Below are 6,000 nucleotides of genomic sequence, written 5' to 3'. Positions count from 1 at the left end.
CTCTCCTATCTTTTTCTTATTTTCTCTCCCTCTCTCTCTGTTCTCTTCACCTCTTCTCTCTCCCCTCGTTTATTCTTCCCCAGCCATCTCCCTCCTCTCTTCTTCTGCTGACCCTGCTGACCTCCCCTGTCTCCTTCCTTCCTCTGAAAGCAGAACACCTGCCCCCTTCGTCTGCCCCAGTGGTCCTCTGGCCTGTCAGTCTCAGCCATGGGCCCTGGCTTGCATTGCTGCTGGCTGGGGTCTGGTTATCCCTGCCTGGGGTCTGGTGCCTGGGATAGGTAGGTGTGTGTGGTTCCATTGGACTCCCCCATGACCTTAACACCTGACACTGCCCCCTGGTGGTGTGTGTGTGTGTGTGTGCGTGTGTGTGGTCTTGATCTTCTATCCTCCTGCGGACCAGAAATCTGCAAAAGTCCCCACAAGGATAGTAAAACAAGGAAATGTCTCGCTTGTGTGGACATTTCCCACATCCCCATGAGGACATAGACTATTTTAAGTTTAGGGATTAGGGATAAAATTAGGTTTTGGGTTAGGTTTAGGGTTAGGGTTAAGGTTAGGGAAAATTGTAGGTCCCCACTAGGATAGAAAATGTTTGTGTCTGCTTCTGTCTGTTTGTGTGTGTATATGTCAGTGCAAAAAATGTGAGTTCATCTCTTTATTATTGGATATTATGATAACATTGTACATTACATTGTAACACAACAACATAAAATGACATGAGACTTTGGCACATTTCAATGCAAACCAGACATTATAATGGATCAGCATAGAATAGTTGATCATTGGATCATTCATTGGAAATACTGAAACTCTGGGAGGTCCACAACTAATTAAATAAGCACCACTGCTCTTCTCCCTACAACCCCACACCCGACTCTCCTACACCCCGGAGAAAGAGAGAGGGAGGGAGGAGGGGAGAGAGAGACGGGAGAGCAGGATAGAGACAGAGAGCTAAAGGTTCAGCAACAGAGGATTTGCGTGTGCTGATCTTTTAAAAATGATTTTTATTGCTGTCAAAACATTTGTAGTGGGATTTAATACAGGATGGAGGGTGGAGGAGAAGAGCGGTATAAAACGCCTCTCATCCATGGCCCATGCCGCTGAGGAGGAGATTGAGAGAAAGAAAGAGGGAATGCAAAGAAAGAGATCGGGAAGAAGAGGCTTGTCCATAGGTACAAGTCTTACAAAACATTTGTCATAGCCTAAATAAATTCAATCCCATTTACAGTTTACATAGGAAATCCTGAAATGATTTAGCTACTATATAAATGCCCAGACTATCATTCAATTACTTTCTGTCCCCATCATATTTTAGTAAAAGATTTGATGAATTGTATTATGTGAATTGAAAACATCATAAAATCAAGAATTCATATTTTATATTTATTCATATATTACAGTTTAAAAATCATACAAAAAAAACAAACATGAAAGGCATTGACACTGACAGGGGAATCAATTTGTACATACCAACATCAACATTGTTAATTTAAGGAGTGTACATTATAGAAACGGTGGCAGGCTATTGCTGTGAGTTTAGATTGTTTAATCTAAACTCACTTAAAAAAAATCTTGAACTATATATCGACATTTTTATCTCCAAATACACGATTAAAACAGACATTTGACCCATTGAAATTGAATCATAAAACAGTCCTACTTTTAAAATAGAAGGTAAAATCACTTGACCAGGCATGGACTTCACGTGCCAAGATCCACGATGGAGATATGCTTCTGAAGCACGTGCGCAATTGTCCTATATTCTAGCTACCTCAATAAATGTACCTTGATAATATTTCTTCACAGTTCCCAACACGCCTCGTCTCGCCCTGTTAACATGAATGTGTCTGCGAAATGAAAGGCTGAAGGAGGGAAACATTGAATCGATGTTGTTGTTTTATCACATTTTTCTACACCGACGAGGTAATTGGGTAAGGCTTGTACGTGAACATATCATGGTACATCTGCAAATGAAAAGCCTTATAGTTGTCTAGTATATATACGCACATAGAAGAAACGGCTATTGAATGTGCATGGTTGGATCCATGGAAGCCTACTTGCAACAACAGCTTGTGAAATCCATAGTTTACTAGATTGAAAACAGAATGATGAAACCATGTCATTCTGTTCCATTATCGAAGTTATTTCATTAAATAAGTACGAGTTGATATCGTATGTAGGTCTACTTCTAAAATACCTGAGGTCTAGAAGGTAGACCCCGCTTGCTTCTCTTTCAGCCCTATGGGCCTGCAGACCTGGGATTGAAGCCCTGCGTGTCGTCTGTCTGTCAGGCCACGTCCTCCCCCTTCTGTTTGTAATTATTGTTTACACTGTTTACCGCTAAACCATATTTTCCCTGTTCTCATTTCACGGTCGACAGCAACGAAATTATTTTGTTATTCGCAAATGTGTACATTTTTATTTTCCAACGTCTGGTAAAACAGGATAACTAGCAATCTAGCAATAAAACAATTTGACCTTAAACACTGACGCCTTGAAACAAACCTGGTTATTTAGACTGGAATTTGCAACAAAAGCGAGAGATGGTTTACCAGCGAGACTAAATGTGGTAAAATGTATGCATATTTTACATAACGATTTTGCCCATTATTGCAATTTGAAAGATCCTAGTATGTGAGAAAGACTACCAATTTATAATTCATTGCAGTAAATCGCAGCGGAGACTGCATTTAATTGACGTTGTATTGTATTTCTTAGCTGGGCGCAGTATGCCTAGGGTGAGGATTCGCTCTCTGCCCGTCCCAACTCAGCGGGGTGGCGAGAGAAGCCCCCGTCGCGATGGAGGCCCCTTCCCCCGCTGCAGGCAGGCAGCTACTCTGCCTTGCTGGCCACCAAACAATCAACTGGTAGCGAAGGAAGGCATCTTGTATCTTTGACCAAGGGTAGTTCTGGCCTGTCTTGCCTAAGAAAACTGTACAGGCCTATCATCTACGTCGAGAAAAATAAGAAATACATTCTGATGCAGCCAAGTCCCCAAGGCAAAGTAGGCCTACTGGAAGTATTGTAGACTAGCAGAGACAGTAGCCTAATGATTTATCTATGCAAATAAGGCAACTTAATGATCTGAACTGAAATCGGTTGACTACTTCGACGTGGCTGCTGATATCCTCTACTATGGACCACACTATCTCCACTATTGTTTAAAATCACATAACCTCTAGTCAAAAGTTTGTGCGTGATACAAAACATGGTGCAGTTGTATGAGGCGAGATGGTAGCCAGCTGGTATAACGCCCATATAAGCAGCTCATAGGCCTATTTGTGGAGAAGTCCCCAAGCTGTGTAAAATAAGGCTCTCTTGGCCTATCCCCTGATGAACAAATAATGTTTCAGGAGGCTGGTGGGTTTCTTTAATATTTAAGACGCGTTCCGCTTACAAAACATCGTGCGTAAAGGGCCAGAGTACAAAATGGGGGTTTGGAACGCAAGCCATCAAAGGACAGCCTACATCTACGGAGTCTGAATACTCCTTGCTTTCTGATTTGAAGTGTTTTCTTCACACTGGTGCTTCTCGTGAAACAAATGTAGTTGTTTAGAAACATATTCTATTTGCTTTTGTAGTAAATTATTGCAAGTTAAATGCGGGTGCTTATAGGCTATAGCTTCCTGCCCATGTCCAAGTTGTTGATCAGTAGCCCTACCTCATTACATGATTCTGCAGGTCTCAACGCTATAATTGCCCCTTCCCCTCACATATTAGATGCAGGTATTTTTTAAATTCTACAACGAATTCGAGATAATGTTTTATCTTTACGCACAATAACATATGTTCACAGTGTAACATTCTGGAAGTATTTGAATAGTCGAGATACAGGACATTGTAGGCTACATTTCTCTAAACTGGGAGGTGTTCTTACAGCCATATCTAAATGTGTGATATACTATATTTACTGTAGGCCTACGTTTTATATAAATATGAATATTTATACTGAATTTTATTTATTATTAATATTACACTGAATTTGGGCCTACTGGAATTTTGATAATATTTTTTTCTTTCAACAAATAAGCCATTGTTACTGACAATCTTATCTAAGGGGACTGAATTGTTTGTTTGGCTAGCTAAACTCTACGGAAAGTTCCCCCATCCAAAAGTAAAACATGCGACATCGAAGCACCCGTATGCTGCCCCCAGTTTTCTTCTGTGCATTTATGCTCCTAAAGAGTCATGCAATAACCATCTAACAACAAATATGTTTTAAGATACTCAGGGTTTGTCCTATAGCCTATATTGAAATTCTGAAGACATTGCCTCGTAGTTATCTCTTCTTCAGGTGATTTTTTTTATTCATTTACGTAATTTAGCAGACGATGTTATTCAGGGCGATTTACAGTAGTAAGTGCATACATTTTCGTGCTGGTCCCCTGTGGGAATCGTACCCACATCCCTGGCGTTGCAAGCACCATGCCCCACCAACAGAGCCACACGGGACAATGTTAATTCAAAAGAGATCAATGTCGTGAAAATGTTGATATTCTCTTCCTAATATATTTAAGGTTAGGCCCTGTTTTCAGACTGGCGGTGTTATTATTATTGCTATTATCGCCGTCATCATGTTCATAGTCAAAAGCTCCCCCTCCCGCCGCAGTCACTTCGAATTAACTTCACTACAGCCGTGCACAGGTCCCTGCTTGAGCCTCCATAGGCTCCATTCCATTCCTCAAAAACGTTACGTTCAAACGTTCTGACAAAAAAAGAGCTAGAGTTATTTCTAATTTGTCTCAATGCCCACTTGTTGTTAATCAAAAGCACACCACATAATGCAGACTTGTGTGTGTAGGCCCTATATGTCGTTCATAATCGACAATAAATAAACACGTCTTTTATTCTATGTGAATGGTAGTGTGCATGGTGGAATTTTGTTTAGGCCAAGATTAAACCAAGCAGTCAAACTGTGTTAAAGGCCTGTATGTGGGAACACGATATGGGAGAAGATAGTGAAGCAAGACGTTCCAAAATAACGTTTTTTTGTTATAGCCTTATTATTATTATAATCATTATAATTATTATACTTGTATAATAAGGAGTTGTATACATTTTGAGAAGCCTCTTTAAACTCTAACTCATTGATGTTTCTTTGTTTTTGCTAAATGTGTTCACATTAAGTCATGTTTATAAACACTAACATGGTCATTTAGGATTTTATTTAAAAACAAACTATCATTCAACACTAACCTTTTGTAGCTAACTTTTTATTTTGCAGACTCTACTTTAGGATTACATTTTCCAGTGGCCTTGACAACAAAAACTTTTTTTTAAACACATTTAAAAATTAAGAAATAATATTACTAAAATTGATTATTCTTAGATCATATATAGGCTTAATTGTAATGCAAAATAAATTGTGGCATTATCAAATAATGCAGTGTCAACGACTAGATATTAATCAATTAACATACTAATGTGCACACAAAATTGGCAAACTTAGTCATGTTTTTAAATTATACTGTATCACACTCACACATTGAAAATAAATTATCAGAAAGGAGTTTAAAGTGGAATTGAAGTAGTCTTATCTATAAACACATTGTAAGTCAAGTCAAATTAGTTGATTTTGAAATCAAATCTTCTAAACCTATTATCCTCAAAAACAATTCAGGGTCACACCATGCTTAATGTTTAACCATATATAGTTGATTGTATTGAAGTAAAAAAAAAAAAAAAAAAAGTTTATGGTTACCAACAGTCTTTATCTATATAGGCTACACAAAGGATTTCAACATGGCGAAAGAGGCGCGCTCACCCCGCCCGTTTGATCGATTTTAAGGTTTTATTGCTGTGGATTTGATGCCTTCAATGCACCAATGGCTCCTACAGGAGTGAAAGGGCACTTTCACAACAATTCTGTAGATATATATATTATTAGTATATCTGGTTGGTTTTCTACTACGTTTGATATTTAAAACAAATGATAATTAAATGTACATAGTGAAATAAATCGAATTATTTCAAATTGAATAGAAACGCGTCCTAAACAAC

This window comes from Oncorhynchus mykiss, chromosome 20, assembly GCF_013265735.2.
Source record: "Oncorhynchus mykiss isolate Arlee chromosome 20, USDA_OmykA_1.1, whole genome shotgun sequence".
NCBI lineage: Eukaryota > Metazoa > Chordata > Actinopteri > Salmoniformes > Salmonidae > Oncorhynchus > Oncorhynchus mykiss.
This window is presented reverse-complemented; position numbering follows the sequence as displayed.